Source organism: Podarcis melisellensis (assembly GCF_964234715.1).
Source record: "Podarcis melisellensis genome assembly, chromosome: 8".
Taxonomy (NCBI): Eukaryota; Metazoa; Chordata; class Lepidosauria; order Squamata; family Lacertidae; genus Podarcis; species Podarcis melisellensis.
The window spans coordinates 88,314,598-88,332,119 of record NC_138540.1 but is presented as its reverse complement, the minus strand read 5'-3'; the positions used below and the strand labels follow the sequence as shown (position 1 = coordinate 88,332,119).

Here is a 17,522-nt window from a genome sequence, read left to right as displayed (position 1 = left end):
GGAGAGGGCTCTGTGTTCGAATCCTGCTTTCAGACTTCGCATTGGGGCCTCTGGGTGGTCACTGTAAGAACAGGTTGCTGGACTATGATTCCTGCACCAACTACGCAGATTTCTGCAGCACTAGAATTCCCGCATTGTAGGGGGGTTGGACTAGATGGCCTTTGGGGGGTCCCTTCCAAGTCCTTGGCCTGATCCAGCAATCCCACACAAAACACCCACTCGAAAGCCGCCGCTCCCCGCACACCACATTAGAGCAATGGAGAAAAAATTAGGAGGGAATTAAAGCCCCACAAATTAACATCTGTCTTTGCTGGAAATGACAGCCTATCGATTAGAGGCTGCTCCCCAATGTGTTATGTCGATAAGCAGTGTTCTCACATGCTCAAGCCGCTTTGCAAAGATATTACTGTATATGAGCAAGCATATAACAACAACCCTGCAGAGTAGGTTAGCCTAGAGGTCCACTTTGGGCGGGCGGAAAAGCAAAGAAAATTTTTAAAAAATGAATTGCTTGCCTAAAGCTGCCGAAAGATTTAATAGCTGGCGAGGCATGAAAACCCAGGGTTTCTGCCCTGGCTTTGTAGTATATGGGAGCCTCTGAGCATGTGCGAAGAGCTTTTGCAAAATGACCGTAACCTCCACACACACAAACACACCTCCAACTCTACAATTCTGTGGTTCTGTGATCCTGTGGTTCCTTCTCGCCTGAAACGGAACGATAATATGGGAGTCGGAATAAGCCTTGGGTTAGGCTCCTGGCTGAACGTTGAGTTTCTGGAGGCGGTAGGGGGATGGATGGCAGCTAACAGATTGAGGTTGAATCCTGACAAGACAGAAGGACTGTTTTGGGGGGACAGGAGGCGGGCAGGTGTGGGGGACTCCCTGGTCCTGAATGGGGTAACTGTGCCCCTGAAGGACCAGGTGTGCAGCCTGGGAGTCATTTTGGACTCACAGCTGTCCATGGAGGCGCAGGTCAATTCTGTGTCCAGGGCAGCTGTCTGCCAGCTCCATCTGGTACACAGGATGAGACCCTATCTGCCTGTGGACTGCCTCGCCAGAGTGGTGCATGCTCTGGTTATATCTCGCTTGGACTACTGTAATGCGCTCTACGTGGGTCTACCTTTGAAGATGACCCAGAAACTACAACTAATCCAGAATGCGGCAGCTAGACTGGTGACTGGGAGCGGCCACCGGGACCACATAACACCAGTCTTAAAAGACCTACATTGGCTCCCAGTACATTTCCGAACACCATTCAAAGTGTTGGTGCTGAAGTTGAAAGCCCTAAACGGCCTCAAAGGCTCAGTAGACCTGAAGGAGCATCTCCACCCCCATCGTTCTGCCCGGACACTGAGGTCCAGCGCCAAGGGCCTTCTGGCGGTTCCCTCACTGAGAGAAGCCACGTTACAGGGAACCAGGCAGAGGGCCTTCTCGGTAGTGACGCCCTCCCTGTGGAACGCCCTCCCACCAGATGTCAAAGAGAACAACAACTACCAGACTTTTAGAAGCACATCTGAAGGCAGCCCTGTTTAGGGAAGCTTTTAATGTTTGATGTATTATGGTATTTTAATATTTTGTTGGAAGTTGCCCAGAGTGGCTGGGGAAGCCCAGCCAGATGGGTGGAGTATAAATAAATTATTATTATTATTATTATTATTATTATTATTATTATTATTATTATTCCCAACACACACCAGGAAGAGAAAGACAATTGAGATGGAGCGCCTCTGAGCTGTTCCTGTCTCATCTTGAGTCTGCTCTTTGCAGCTAAACTCCTTGCTGCAATCTGCAAAACTCTGTTAAAATAAGGGGCACTAAGAGTGCAGAGGTCAAAGCTGCAATCTCATCCGGTCCAGACATGCAGCGGTTAATAGATCTTCCCATCTGAGTGTCCAAAGCAGAGAGAGATATTTCCAGAAGGAAAAATTACTTTGGTGCTGCTCTTCCGCATAGTTTGTTACAATTAAGAGCAACGAGGTAGGGAATTAAATCCGGGGGTGGATGGCAAGCTACCTCCAGCCATCACCAGCTAATTAATAAATGAAGAGCATAATTAGGAGCTATTTTGCTTTCGCTGACGGCCTGGGAATCAAAAAGTTCAATAGAAGTTCAAGCAAAGAGGCAGATTTCTCCCTTTGTTAAGTCGATTTGCTCCAGCCTACACACGCAAACGTTTTCTAAAATGATGGAATTCAAGACCACTGGGGAAAAGGATAATTATGGTCACATAAAAAAAAAAAGTTGAGATTTCAACTCTGGGAAAACCGCCAAGCAGTCTGGGGGAAGAATATCAGGAGATCTTAAACCAGGGTTCAAGTATACCTTCTTGGTTCTGGCCAATATCCAAAAAAGGAAGTCTGTGAGTGGCTGTGTGTATGACCTTTATTGTACAAAGACGGTCCCTTGTGTCTTTCTATCGCTATCACACACCAGTGCCGGATTTACATATAAGCTAAACAAGCGATAGCTTAGGGCCCCACTCTCTTGGGGGGCCCAAAAAAATTTAAAGGGAAAAAAACTGGATGTACATTTCCAAAATATAAGATAAAAAACAAATAAAATAAAACCTACATACAGCAACCGTGCTTTGTGTTGTGTAGGCTCCTATTTTGTGATGCGCAAATGGCTTTATTGGGTCCATCAATTACCATATAGCATATGTTCAACACAAAAAACAGCGAGAATTTGTTGTTGACAAAGGACAGCTGGACATATAAAGGGCCCCATTACCTTCAGTAGTTTAGGGCCTCGTCAAACCTAAATCCGGCCCTGACACATCCACACACACATACCCATCAAAATCCAGTATGAAATTTTGCAGAGGCTAAGGAGTTAAGGGGACGCGGGTGGCGCTGTGGGTTAAACCACAGAGCCTAGGACTTGCCGATCAGAAGGTCGGTGATTCGAATCCCCGCGACGGGGTGAGCTCCCGTTGCTTGATCCCTGCTCCTGCCAACCTAGCAGTTGAAAGTATGTCAAACGCTCCGGCAGGAAGGTAAACGGCATTTCCGTGCGATGCTCTGGTTTGCCAGAAGCGGCTTAGTCCTGCTGGCCACATGACCCGGAAGCTGTACACCGGCTCCCTCGGCCAGTAAAGCGAGATGAGCGCCGCAACCCCAGAGTCGGCCACGACTGGACCTAATGGTCAGGGGTCCTTTTACTAAGGAGTTAAGAAAGAGTGTTTTCATCACAGTTCATGAGGACTAGGAACTTCAGTGGAAGGAAAAGGCAGAGAGGTTGGATTTTGCCTTGAGCTCTCTGTCCCAGCACACACACCCCGAACCTGAGACAAAGGGGTTGAGGTTCCACACTATGGGGGCACACTGGCTTGTATTTTCATGCAGTAGCACAAACTTTTCCCACCTTCTCCCAAGATGCATCACCCGGAGGAGCTAGATTTCTGGGGGCGGGGAGCTCCTTTTCACAGAACAAAAACCCAGGGAGGACATGAGTTCGCCATCAGCAACACTGCATTGCAGGGAGGTTGGACTCGATCGCCCTTGGGGAGCCTTCCAGCCCTACAGTTCCAAGACTCTATTATCCTAACACACAACCGTGGCCAGTTCTGCTTGCTGCTAGCCTGTTTTTGCAAGGCGCCGCAATTTTGCAAACCCATTTGCCGCATCCGTGCATGCAAACCATTCTTAGGAGTCGTTTCTAGAGTGGACTTTGGGGGAGGGTTGGAAGCACAGTCGCTCCCCGCCCCATGGCAAAAGGGGCCGTGTGGGGCAACAGTCACGCAGTGCTCTGGGAGGAGCAGCCGCACCCTGGCTCTTTGGCAAACGAAGAACAAGTTCCAGATGGTGCAAGGCAGCTGCTAGGGATGCAAGAGACAACCCTGAGATAGAAGAGAACCACAGAATTGTAGAGTTCGAAGGGAACCCCAAAGGTCATCCAGACCAACCCCCTGCAATGCAGAGATCACAGCAAAAGACTACATGATGGATGACTATCCAAACACCAACTGCAGCAGCCATTATTATTCTTACTATTACTATTTCTATTACAGATAGGTAGCCGTGTTGGTCTGCCATAGTCAAAACAAAAAAAATCCTTCCAGTAGCACCTTAAAGACCAACTAAGTTAGTTTTTGGTATGAGCTTTCGTGTGCATGCACGTATCTGAAGATACGTGCTTCAGATACACACACGTATCTGTGTGTATCTGAAGAAGTGTGCATGCACACGAAAGCTCATACCAAGAACTAACTTAGTTGGTCTTTAAGGTGCTACTGGAAGGAATTTTTTTTGTTTTGACTATTTCTATTATTATTCTTACTATTACAGGGACTCACCTGAGGTTGCTAGCACCCAGACGTATAGGCAGAGGTGATATTTCAGGTATTCTGGGCCCAATTCATATAGAGCTTGTGGTCTCCTAAGACCCCTAGATCCTTTTCACATGTACTGCTGGGAAACCAGGTGTCCCCCATCTTATATTGGTGCATATGGTTCCTCCTGCCTAAGTTTAGAACCTGACATTTGTCCCTATTGAAATTCATTCTATCAATTTGGGCCAGTTCTCCAATCTGTTAAGGTCATTTTGAAGAGTGATTCTGTCTTCTGCGGCATTAGCTTGTGACTATCAAAATAAAAGAAATGAGATTCGTCTGGCATGACTTGTTTTCGATAAAAACCCATGCTGGGTCTTAATCATCACAGCTCCTTTCCGAAATCATAGAATTGGAAGAGACCACAAGGGCCATCGAGTCCAACCCCCTGCCAAGCAGGAAACACCATCAGAGCACTCCTGACATATGGTTGTCAAGCCTCTGCTTAAAGACCTCCAAAGAAGGAGACTCCACCACACTCCTTGGCAGCAAATTCCACTGTCGAACAGCTCTTACTGTCAGGAAGTTCTTCCTAATGTTTAGGTGGAATCTTCTTTCTTGTAGTTTCGGACCATTGCTCCGTGTCCGCTTCTCTGGAGCAGCAGAAAACAACCTTTCTCCCTCCTCTATGTGACATCCTTTTATATATTTGAACAGGGCTATCATATCACCCCTTAACCTCCTCTTCTCCAGGCTAAACATGCCCAGCTCCCTTAGCCGTTCCTCATAAGGCATCGTTTCCAGGCCTTTGACCATTTTGGTTGCCCTCCTCTGGACACGTTCCAGTTTGTCAGTGTCCTTCTTGAACTGTGGTGCCCAGAACTGGACACAGTACTCCAGGTGAGGTCTGACCAGAGCAGAATACAGTGGCACTATTACTTCCCTTGATCTAGATGCTATACTCCTATTGATGCAGAAATGTTCAAAGACTCACTGTTTAATTATCCATTCTCAGACCCTTTATGGTGCTGGAGGAGACTTGAGAGTCCCATGAACTGCAAGAAGATCAGACCTCTCCATTCTGAAGGAAATCAGCCCTGAGTGCTCACTGGAAGGACAGATCCTGAAGCTGAGGCTCCAAGACTTTGGCCATCTTGTGAGAAGAGAAGACTCCCTGGAAAAGACCCTGATGTTGGGAAAGATGGAGGAGAGGACGACAGAGGACGAGATGGTGGGACAGTGTTCTCGAAGCTACCAGCATGAGTTTGACCAAACTGCGGGAGGCAGCGGAAGACAGGAGTGCCTGGAGTGCTCTGGTCCAGGGGTCACGAAGAGGCGGACACCACTAAACAACAAAACAACAACAAGGACCTTTTCTGTTATCGACACCAAGCTGACAAGTCAGTAGTTATCTGGGTCTCCTTTTTTCCTCCTTTTGAAGATGGGGACAACATTTACCTGCCTCCAGTCTGCAGGGACCTCATGTATTCCCCAAGAATTCTCAAATATTATACACAGAGGCTCTGAGATTATATCCGCAAGCTTCTTTATTACCCATGGGTGCATCTCATCAGACCCTGGTGATTTGAATTCACTTAAAGTAGCTTGGTAGTAACCAATAGCATGGAGAAAGTCTTTCTTAAGACAGGAACACGTAGCTACCCAAGGAAGCTGAATGCTGGAAGATTTGAGCCCGATAAAGGGAAATCCTCCACACAGCTGAACCTAGATGGCTTTAAAAGGGAATAAGACAAATTCAGGGAGGAGGAGAGGACTATTGATGGCCAACTATGATGACTACACCCTGCCTCTACTGTCAGAGGCAGAAATACTTAGAATCATAAAATCATAGAGTTGGAAGAGACCACAAGGGCCATTGAGTCCAACCCCCTGCCAAGTAGGAAACACCAACTTACTTCTTAAGTTCAGCATCTGGAAACAGCTGGGGGGAGAGGAGAGAATGCAATGCTGGACTAGGTGGCCTTCTTCCCTGATCCAGCAAGCTCTTCTTATGTCTTTATTCAACATGCCCCCTGTTGTTGTCATTTAGTTGTGTCCGACTCTTCGTGGCCCCCTGGACCAAAGCACACCAGGCACGCCTGTCTTCCACTGCCTCCCGCAGTTTGGTCAAACTCATGTTTGTAGCTTCGAGAACACTGTCCATCCATCTCGTCCTCAGTCGTTCCCTTCTCCTTGTGCCCTCCATCTTTCCCCACATCAGGGTCTTTTCCAGGGAGTCTTCTCTTTTTTTTTTTTTTTTTTTTATAAAAATTTTTATTAAGATTTTTTACAGATACATATTTAACAAACAAAATAGGTTTCATAACATCTTTTCATTCTATTGCGGACTCCCTCACGTCTTCCGCTTCCACTCTCATCATTAAAAACGAATTTTTCCAAGCAAATTATCATCTTGTTTATACTCTTAAGTGCAATGTTTAGGTTAAACTCAAATAAAAAATTATAATTTTAATGGTAGACAGTTATTTCTGCTCTGGCTTCCTTGTTAGGATTCAACCAAATTACAATACTTTTGTAAATAAATCTTAAATTTCTTCCAGTCTTCTTCAACCCTCTCCTCTCCCAGGTCGCGGATTCTGCCAGTCATCTCGGCCAGTTGCATATAGTCCATCAGCTGCATCTGCCATTCTTCCAGTGTTGGTAGATCTTGGGTTTTCCAGCTCTTAGCAATAAGTATCCTTGCCGCCGTTGTAGCGTACATAAAAAATGTTCTATCCTTCTTTAACACGTTCTGGCCGACCATGCCCAGAAGGAAGGCCTCTGGTTTCTTGGTGAAGGTATACTTAAATATCCAGGGAGTCTTCTCTTCTCATGAGGTGGCCAAAGTCTTGGAGCCTCCACTTCACGGTCTGTCCTTCCAGTGAGCACTCAGGCCTGATTTCCTTCAGAATGGAGAGGTTTGATCTTCTTGCAGTCCATGGGACTCTCAAGAGTCTCCTCCAGCACCAGAATTCAAAAGCATCCATTCTTCGGCGATCAGCCTTCTTTATGCTCCAGCTCTCACTTCCATACATCACTACTGGAAAAACCAGAGCTTTAACTATACGGAAAAGAAGACTCCCTGGAAAAGACCCTGATATTGGGAAAGATGGAGGGCACAAGGAGAAGGGGACGACAGAGGATGAGATGCTGTCTAGGTTTGTCATCACTTTTCTCCCAAGAAGCAGGAGTCTTTTAATTTCGTGGCTGCTGTCACCATCTGCAGTTATCATGGAACCCAAGAAAGTGAAATCTCTCACTGCCTCCACTTCTTCATGTAACCGATCCCATTCAGAGGTCTGGCTGCCACTTTCAGGAGGAGCTGGAGCTACTTTTCAAAGACAGCCCACCTCCAAGCGCGTTGTAGTAGCCCAACCGGGAGCTAACTAAGGCATGCGTCACCATGGCCAGATCCAACATCTGCTCGGGTGGGCGGGCAGGCAGGGGGCAAGCCCTACGAACGTGGTGCTTTGGCGCATCTGGGACCAAATGCCAGCCCACGTCGAGGGCACCCCATTGAGCCAGGCCCAGGCTGGGGCTCGTCGTGGAGGGAGAGAGCTGAGTCAACTGGCATTAAGGCCCACTGGTCTCCTCCTCCTCCTCATCTCCTGGTAGCAAATTGCTTTTGCCAGGATCCCAGGGCTTCGTTTGGGAGGCTGGATGACTGCCCTTTCCCCCACCCGCACCCCCACCTGCTGTCATTAATTTCAGAGCCAACAGCAATCATTATGAACAATGCCTCCAGCTACAGACAGCCTGTTCTGATGACTCGAGCCTTGTGGGCAAAAGCGAGATGAGGGGAGGCTGAAGGGGGGGGGGATGACACACAATTAGGTTCAGAATTAGGGCACACCCCTCCTTGCTTTTTTTTTTTCACTTTAGGCCTCCTCCTCCTCCTATTTGGGAGCTCTGAGGGATTAAAGGCCATCTGACCAATCATAGAATTCTAGACGTGGAAATGTTGCAGGAATTTATGTATAGGTTGGGCGGGGGGGGGGGTTGCCCCTCCAGCAGATATCCTGCACATGCAGCCCACTACCAAAATCAGCACAATCACTTTTGTGACTTGTCCCCACGAAACACTTCGTCACAGTTTCTTCCTATCTATTCCAAGGGCCTTTGCTGCACGATACCAAATGTAGGAATTCACTGATAAATTCATCTATGTGCTGGCTCACTGGGGAAACTTCAGAAATTCATATAGACCTGTGAGCTCAGCTCCTCAGCAGCCCCTCTGCCTGAGTGATAATCCCTGGCATCCTGATACCTGAGTGCCAGACAGGTAGCCATTCCAGAAATAACAAACCCAGATGAAGACAAAAGGGTGCAGTTAACTTGCCTGGGAAACAGGGAAATGTAAATATCTTTTTTGTTACACTTGATGGGTGTTTGGTGGAGGGCAAGGGGAACCATGGGGCAGGGTCCAGGATGCTCAGATTACTGCCACCAGACCTCACCTTTCATGATGTAACCATGATGTATGGGGAGGTGTAACATGGGGATTAGCAGCTAATAAAAGTTTGGGTTTTCTTTTGTTCTGGGCTTCCATCTTGTTCCACCTGGTGGCAGGTGGGAGTCCTGTGGCGACAGTCTTCAATCAAGACCAAGCCTACTGGCTGCTGTTTTGCTCTGGTATTCTTGCTGGGGTCCTTGTTTTTTGTGCAGATTTCTCCATTAACAGAAAAAACACCCAAAGGTCATTTAGCCCAATCCCCTGCAATGCAGGGGGTGTTTGGATGGGGCATTTGGAGCAGGGGCTCCTCCAGATGACCTGTTTATTGAGCATTCATCCTGATTTCCTTGCACCATGACCAGCCTTCGTGACTCGTTTGTTCTAATTTAATCATATAATTGAAGAGGTGGAAAGGGTCTCCTGGGGATCATCTAGTCCAGGGGTCTGCAACCTTTAAGACAAAAAGAGCCACTTGGACCCGTTTCCGAAGGAAAAAAAAACTGGGAGCCGCAAAACTCGTCATTATAAAAATAACTTTTTTGTCACTTTTTTATTATTTCTTTGTTTGACCCCTCAGAATTACTCCTCCTCATAGAAATAAAGGTTAAATTAACAAGTTACCTTTTTGTGTGTGTGTGTTCTTCACTCGCCTTCAAAACAGTGACCAGCATACATGCCCCCTTTCAATGCAGTGACCAGCGTACATGCCCCTTACAATGTAGCGGGCGGGTGGGAAAGTGACGTCGGGACTAACGCACGCACCGCCCCCATGCGACATCACAGCCAGTACAGCGCCCGCCACAGTGGGGAGTGTCGGGGCGCACAATGCGCCTCCTCCCCTCGCTAGTATCCGCCCCGGAGCCGCGGCAAAGGTGTTAAAGAGCCACATGCGGCTTCGGAGCCGCGGGTTGCTGACCCCTGATCTAGTCCAACCCCCTGCAATGCAGGAATCACAGCGAATGCATCCCTGGCAAGCGGCTATCTAGCCTCCAATGAAAGAGATTACACCAACTTCCTAAGGGATCTGTTCCCCGCTCAGACGGCTCTTGCTCTCAGAAAGTAACTCCTAATGTTTAGTCAGGATAATCATCATCACCATCATCATCATCATCACCCCATCTGGCTGGATTTCCCCAGCCACTCTGGCCGGCTCCCAACAGATTAAAAACAAAATAAAATATCAAATATTAAAAGCTTCCCTAAACAGGGCTGCCTTCAGATTTCTTCTAAAAGTCAGATAGTTGTTTGTTTCCATTACATCTGGTGGGAGGGAGTTCCACAGGGCAGAGGGGTTACCAAATGCATGACTGAGTTGAAGGTTGGCGCTCCGAGGTCGAATCTAGGTGGCACCCTCCAACTGCTGCTGAACTACAATTCCCATCAGCCCCAGCGTGCACGGCCAGTCGCCATGGGAGTTGTGGTTCGGCAACACCCAGAGATCCAAAGGTTCACCATGCCCTATCTAATCCAACCTCCCTCTCTCCCCCAAACTCTTTGGGGGCTTCAGAGAGTAGATGCGAATTTAATTGGTTATTACTGACAATTGTCAGTTTATCTACCCAGGGCAGCTGTTGAGAACGTAGATTTGAAGCGAATCGTTTTGCCTGCCTCCTTTAAAATTTTATGCGCCAGATGTCAAGGCCTGTTGGTGAATATTTAGTTTGCCACTTTTGATGTACGGTTGGCTGATAACTTCAGAAGCACTGACCTTAACATGCCCTTCATTTATTTTTATTTTATTTGTACAGGTTTGCTGTGTTTCCTAACGTTGCATTAAGCAGCTGATGAAGACCTCATGCAAAAGGAAGCTGGTTTGGCTCACGCTGAAACACCTTGCGTAAAATGTGGCCTATATCAGATCTGTTAACAGGATGCTTGAATAAATATATGATCTTTATTCTGCTGCAATAAAGACTTCTGTATTCTCTCTGCATTTTTGGTCTTTCGTTGATGAGGTAACTCGAACAAGTAAGCCAAGCTGCAAGGCAGGGGGGAATAAAGAACGACTCTCTCTTTGGGTCTGTTGTGCAAAATGAGACACAGAGCTTGTTCAGAGCTCCGCTGAGGAAAACAACTTGCGGGTTACTGAATCCATAATGCATACGCTACACTCGGATTTCTGCTCAGAGAAAGTCCAGATTCGCTCCGCTCCAAGTAATTTATGCAAAACAGCATTAATTTACATGACGTATTAATATTGCAAGGCTTTGGGCTTGTTTGTTTGTTTGTTGCAGAATTTATTTAGCTCACATTAGCAAGTGAAACAAGGGCATGGGACAAGGGGGGAGGCAGGAGAAGCAAACCCCCCCCCCAAAAAAGAGGGTCAGGGAAGGGTTCAAAACGCCCTACCCCTTTACCGCTTGAATGTTTCTGCCTGCCTCTTGCAGAATGACTATTTCTGGTGCAGAGTCAAAATGGGGGGGGGACGGGGACACACGAACACTTTGGGGGAAAGTTCACATTCTGCGAAAAAAGTTCCAAGTCCGTGCTCAGTGCGGACCCCTAAACGTCTTTCTGCCTTTCTTGAGGACTAGAGACTTGAGAAAGGAAATGAAAGAGAAACAAATGGATATTCCCTATCCACTCCATGGGTAGCCAACCCTTTGGATATTCTGGACTACAATTCCCATCAGCCTGTGGCTAATTGTCAAGGTGATGGGAGCCCCCACAACATCTGGAGAGGATCGCCGCTGGATACCTAGGAGTCTTGGTTGACCACAAACTTGACATGAGCCAACAGTGTGACGCAGCAGCTAAAAAAGCCAATGCAATTCTGGGCTGCATCAATAGGAGTATAGCATCTAGATCAAGGGAAGTAATAGTGCCACTGTATTCTGCTCTGGTCAGACCTCACCTGGAGTACTGTGTCCAGTTCTGGGCACCACAGTTCAAGAAGGACACTGACAAACTGGAACGTGTCCAGAGGAGGGCAACCAAAATGGTCAAAGGCCTGGAAACGGTGCCTTATGAGGAACGGCTAAGGGAGCTGGGCATGTTTAGCCTGGAGAAGAGGAGGTTAAGGGGTGATATGATAGCCATGTTCAAATATATAAAAGAATGTCACATAGAGGAGGGAGAAAGGTTGTTTTCTGCTGCTCCAGAGAAGCGGACACGGAGCAATGGATCCAAACTACAAGAAAGAAGATTCCACCTAAACATTAGGAAGAACTTCCTGACAGTAAGAGCTGTTTGACAGTGGAATTTGCTGCCAAGGAGTGTGGTGGAGTCTCCTTCTTTGGAGGTCTTTAAGCAGAGGCTTGACAACCATATGTCAGGAGTGCTGTGATGGTGTTTCCTGCTTGGCAGGGGGTTGGACTCGATGGCCCTGGTGGTCTCTTCCAACTCTATGATTCTATGATTCTACCCCAGATTCCCAACTCGAGGTGTGCTGCAGCCCAGAGCGAAGCTGTTTGGATTGTGTCTCTGTACAAATGCTTCTCATACTTGGTTCTCTGGCTTTTTTTTGGACTACAACTCCCATCATCCCTAGTTGCAAGAGCAGTGGTCAGGGATGATGGGAATTGTAGTCCCTAAGCAGCTGGAGAAACCACGTTTGGGAAACACTGCCCTATACCCTCTTGTCCCTGTCAGAGGAAAGAACCAGGCAGCCTCTTCTCTTAACCCATCGTTTGCCAACCTGGCACCCTCCAGATGTTGTGCGCTACAACTCCCAGCAGTTTACAGGAGTTGTTGCCCAGAACATCTGGAGGGCGCCAGATTAGCAAAGCCTGCCTTAAACTAGCTGCTCAACAGCGTACATTCCCCAAATACTTACAGCCCAAGATTCTTGCCCTCTGCTTGTAGGAAATTTGGGATTGGGGATGGAAATTGCAAACCCCTTCGCCCTGGCTTTAGACACTTGGGGTGTATGTTTTTAGGACCCGCCTGATTTTTGTGATTGCAAGTTTTTTATTATTATTTATTTGTTGGTTGCATTCGTATCCTTTTTTCTCCCATGAGTTCAAGGTGATGTAATATATGGGTCCCCTCTTTATTTAACAACCTTGTGCAGGAGGGTCAGCTGAGAGGCAGTGATTGCACACACACACACACACACACACACACACACACACGGTCACAGCCACTCATGTCTTGTGGGAGATTTGAACCCTGGTCTCCCAGCTCTTACTCCAACACGCTAACCACTACACCCCACTGTTTTAAACTCTTTTAAATATTGTGTTTTATCGTTGCGACCCATCCTGAGACTTTAGGATGAAGGGTAGGTTAATAATAATAATAATAAAGTCACCAGGTCGCAAATAGCTGAAATTTTAAGAAAATCAGTGTTTGTGGGAGAAATAGAGTTGGAGCCATCCAAACGAAGCTGCGAGATGGAAACCTGGACTCAGGAACAGGGGGGGAAACCATTTCAGTCACTTGCCACACCTTATATCACACAGATATCCTGAAATCTCGTAAATTTCCTTAATCTCGCTTCATTGGCTCAGCTCTCCTAGCAACTCCGGCAAGAGTGGGCAGCGAATTTCGGGGTGCCAGGAAGGGCAAGGCGCAAACACATACACACGTCACTCCCACACTGCAAGGGTTTTAGGGGTTCACCCCACGCAGTGGGGGGAGGGCAGTGCAATTTCACAGTCCGGAGGAAGCGATGTTTTTCCTTCTAGCTTCTTTTAAAAGGGGCCAAAGCAACTTCTCGCTGGGCGAGGCAGCCACAAAAAAGGGAGATCATATTATTATGAATCACTGTGCGCTCCCATCTCCTCGCTCAAAGGGCTTTGAAGGAATGATCTCACAACAAAACCCAAGAGTTCAATAATTAAAACCCCCCCATTTTACGGCGGCGGGGGGGGTGATCTCTAAAGCATCTTAATCACTCCTCTTTGTTAAGAAGACAGTCGCTGTAAAGCACTTGGGCATGCAAATTACATCCCATAATAATCGGTAGCAATATCATCCTCGGGAGCCAAGGGTTTGATGGCCATTTGGAGAGTTCTTATTTGTGTCTAATTTTCTTTTCTTTTAATCTCCACTGATCCGTCTCCTTAGTGTGTGACACACACACCCATCGTGGAAGAGTAGATTAGAATAATTCTGTTTTTAATGAACAGGGCAGGAAGGCGGGGGATGGACTGCGAAAAGAAAATCAAGGGGACAGGAAGGGATGAGGTGGCATAAGATTTCCCCATCACTTCCCATGGCCCTTGCAAGAATAACTGAGCCGTGATGGGGAAAGGCACTCTGCACATGCTCTACTTCTTCTTCCTCATCTTCCAGATTTATTTTTAATGGCCAAAGTCGGGCGAGGCCTCAGTAGGCACAGGAATTCAGTGGCAAAGCAAATGCACTCGGCACATGCTCAGAAAAACCACCTTTATCTGGTTAAAATCCTGGTTCTTCCTCCAACTCCTCAAAAAATAAAAAACCAAATCTATCACAAATCCACCCCCCAAAATGTTTCTAGCCGATAGATGCAACTGAGAGCTCTTTAGCAACATAGATTTCTATTTGGGCAAGGTTTTGTAAGGCAGAGCATGCTACAAATATATTTCATCTTTATTTTTTTACAACACTGTCTCCAGAGCCAATACTCCACCCAGCTCCCTCCCAGACAGGTCGCCTTCCGCCCCAAATCTCCGGAGGAGTCTCTGGGTGCCAAGAAGCCCCGACAGCCCAGCAACGTACCTTGCTCTGCAGCTCCAGGGACCCATAGACGTTGGGGTTCACTCCCCACGGCGGCCGGTTCCTAGGGCAGCTGCTCCACCATCCATCCCAGTTCCTCCAAGTCCCTAGAACTGGCAGCCCGGCTCCCATCGGGGAAACCGATGTGCCCGTTCGGAGGAGAGCACTGCACCGCCAGGGACGCCAGGCAGCGTGCCCATTGGCCCCCCGGTTGGCCAAAATCCCCTGCGATGAAATAAGATCTGTAGAGCTACAGAGCGGGGAGAGGGGAGGTCGAAACCCACCGCGCCAGCCGCGCTGCCTTCTGCCAGGCTCTCGGTGCAAAAGATGGGCTGGAGGTCCCCAGGCAACGGTCTTCTCGCTGTGCCAGGAGAGGTGCCCGTCGCTTCACATCCTGAAACGATGCTGTCCAGAACAAAGAGGAAAGCCCATCTCCTTCCTGCAAGATCTTCCTAGGTTCACCTTTCGGAAGCGATCCTCAAGCCCTGGGAGCCATCCGACGGAGGGATTCCTTCTGCTTTCCTTCAGCTGGTCTCCAGTGAGGAATATGGAGATGGGGGAAGGGATCTCTCTCTCTTTCTCTCGATCTCTCTCTCTCCACCAGGGCGTGGAGCTTGCAAAACTGCCCAGAGGTTTCTCTTCGCAAAGGCAGCGGCCATCCAGGGGACTCCAGAAAACACCTTTTTTTCTCTCGTTAGGTTAGCAGCCCCGGATAGCAGATACGCGCACGTTTAATGGATAATAAAATCAACCAGCGGCGACCACCATCTCTTCCGTCTGCAATCCCGCCGCGGCGGAGGACAAAGAGTTAATATTGCACGGGGTGCGCGTCCCCCGGGGGGCTCTCCTGTCCTCTGCCCCCCCTCCCCACAGCGCCGCTCCTCTATCGCCCTTGCAGATCTCTCTAGAAGCCAAAGAGGGCGGCTTGGGCGCTGCCGGGCAAAGGGACTGCTCCGTTGGGGGATGGGCGGCCCACGCCCACCGTGGGCATCGCAGCTTGGAGCGGGGTGGGGGGATACAGCGGCCAGCCCCTCTCCGCCGGGCGCTGCATGTGAAGAAAGCCCCCCGAGCAGGGAAGAGGAAAAAAAATCCCGGCGGTTCTAGGGCTCGAGGTCGGCGGGGCAAGAGCGGAGCATCCGCAGAGGATGGAGGATGCAGGTTGCCAGGCGATGGGTACCAGATGCGGGGGATGGAGAGAGGGATGCAGGGAGCGCGCCGGCAGGATGGCCCCGCCGAGGGCAGATGGAGAGGGCCGGGAGCCTGCAAGACCCGGCGCGGGCTCCCTGGCCCAGGATGCCCGGCGCCAGCAGCCGCGCCTTCAGGGAGCGCCTCCTTCTGGCTTGCGCCGGCGAAGAAGCAGGGCGGCTTCTGGGCTCCGGACCAGGCACCGGGCGCCCCGCCCCGCCGGCTCTTAAAGGCGCAGCAGAAGCCCCACCCAGGTTAGAGGGCTAGCTGCCCCTGATTGTGGCTGACTCGCTCGCACGCTCACACGCACCCATCACTGGCACCCAGGGCAGGCTGGTTGCCGCGTTGCTTCTCCCTAAGGTCCCATACCCCTTCATGGATCACTGCCTTGCCCTGGAGAAGGGGCTTGAATAACTCAGAGAAGCTGTGAGCTATGCCATGCAGGGCCACCCAAGGTGGACAGGTCATAGTGGAGAGTTTTGACCCAACGTGATCCCCCTGAAGCAGGAACCGGCAAGCCACTCCAGTATCCCTGCCAAGAAAATTCCATGGAAAATAAGGTCCATATAGTTAAAGCTCTGGTTTTCCCAGTAGTGATGTATGGAAGTGAGAGCTGGACCATAAAGAAGGTTGATTGCCGAAGAATGGATGCTTTGGAATTCTGGTGCTGGAGGAGACGCTTGAGAGTCCCACGGACTGCAAGAAGATCCAACCTCTCCATTCGGAAGGAAATCAGCCCTGAGTGCTCACTGGAAGGACAGATCCTGAAGCTGAGGCTCCAAGACTTTGGCCACCTCAGGAGAAGAGAAGACTCCCTGGAAAAGACCCTGATGTTGGGAAAGATGGAGGGCACAAGGAGAAGGGGACGACAGAGGACGAGATGGTGGGACAGTGTTCTCGAAGCTACCAGCATGAGCTTGACCAAACTGCGGGAGGCAGTGGAAGACAGGAGGGCCTGGCGTGCTCTGGTCCATGGGGTCACAAAGAGTCGGACATGACTAAACAACAACAACAACAAAGGTCCCAGAGCTGATTATTAAACGCAATGTTAGAATAATAGAATGGGAGGGACCTCTAGGGTCATCTAGTCCAACCCCCTGCAATGCAAGAATCTTAACACATGGTCTCCCATCCAACGTGAAACCAGAGCGGACCCTGCTTAGCTTTGCAAATGTGCTAGCATTAGGACCATAAAGGACAATTTAACTTACATAAGAACATGATATAAGTAGATGGGCTTCCTGGTCTCACAGCAGCCAACCAGACAGAGAAACCTTTGAGCAGAACATGAGCACAAGAACCTGCAGCCATTGAAATAGCCCATATTTTCCTCCCAGGAGCTCAAGGTAGAATGCATGGTTCTCCTCATTTAAACCCCACAAGAGGGTTAGACCCTCTTCTAACCCTCAAGGTCACCTCCAGCGAGTTTCATGGTCAAGTGGCGGGATTTGAACTCTGGCCTCGCCCAGGCCCTAGTCCAACACTTGAACCACTACACTACGCTGCCTCTTTCTATGCAAAAAATCATCCAGGCTAGGCTTGCCATTCCTGACATGTCTTGGTTTTCGGGTGTGAAAATGGCATCAGGAAAGGATTCTGCCAAATTGCCAAAATGTCAGGGGAAACACGGATGTCTGTCAATGCAATGGAAAAAGCACCAGAAACAGCTTAAAACAGGGGTCAGCAAACTTTTTCAGCAGCAGGCCGTCCACTGTCCCTCAGACCCTGTGGGGGGCCGGACAATATTTTTTTGGGGGGGAGGGAGAACGAATTCCTATGCCCCACAAATAACCCAGAGATGCATTTTAAATAAAAGGACACATTCTACTCATGTAAAAACATGCTGATTCCTGGACCGTCCACAGGCCGGATTTGGAAGGCAATTGGGCAGGATCCGGCCCCCCGGGCATTAGTTTGCCTACCCATGGCTTAAAATCACAATTTTCAGTGGAGGTCTCCCCAAAAAGCTCA

The 17,522-nt window shown here is 48.9% G+C and overlaps 1 protein-coding gene across 1 annotated transcript in view; it reads right to left on the bottom strand.

The window, feature by feature from the left end:
* Positions 1–15,704, bottom strand: part of LOC309375981 (leucine-rich repeat and fibronectin type III domain-containing protein 1-like protein) — a 64,019-nt gene extending 48,315 nt beyond the window's left edge. Inside the window, exon 1 of the mRNA XM_081922073.1 lies at positions 14,370–15,704. The gene's annotated coding sequence lies outside the window, so the exon portion shown is untranslated. The remainder of the gene's footprint in view (positions 1–14,369) is intronic.
* Positions 15,705–17,522: the final 1,818 nt, after the last annotated feature.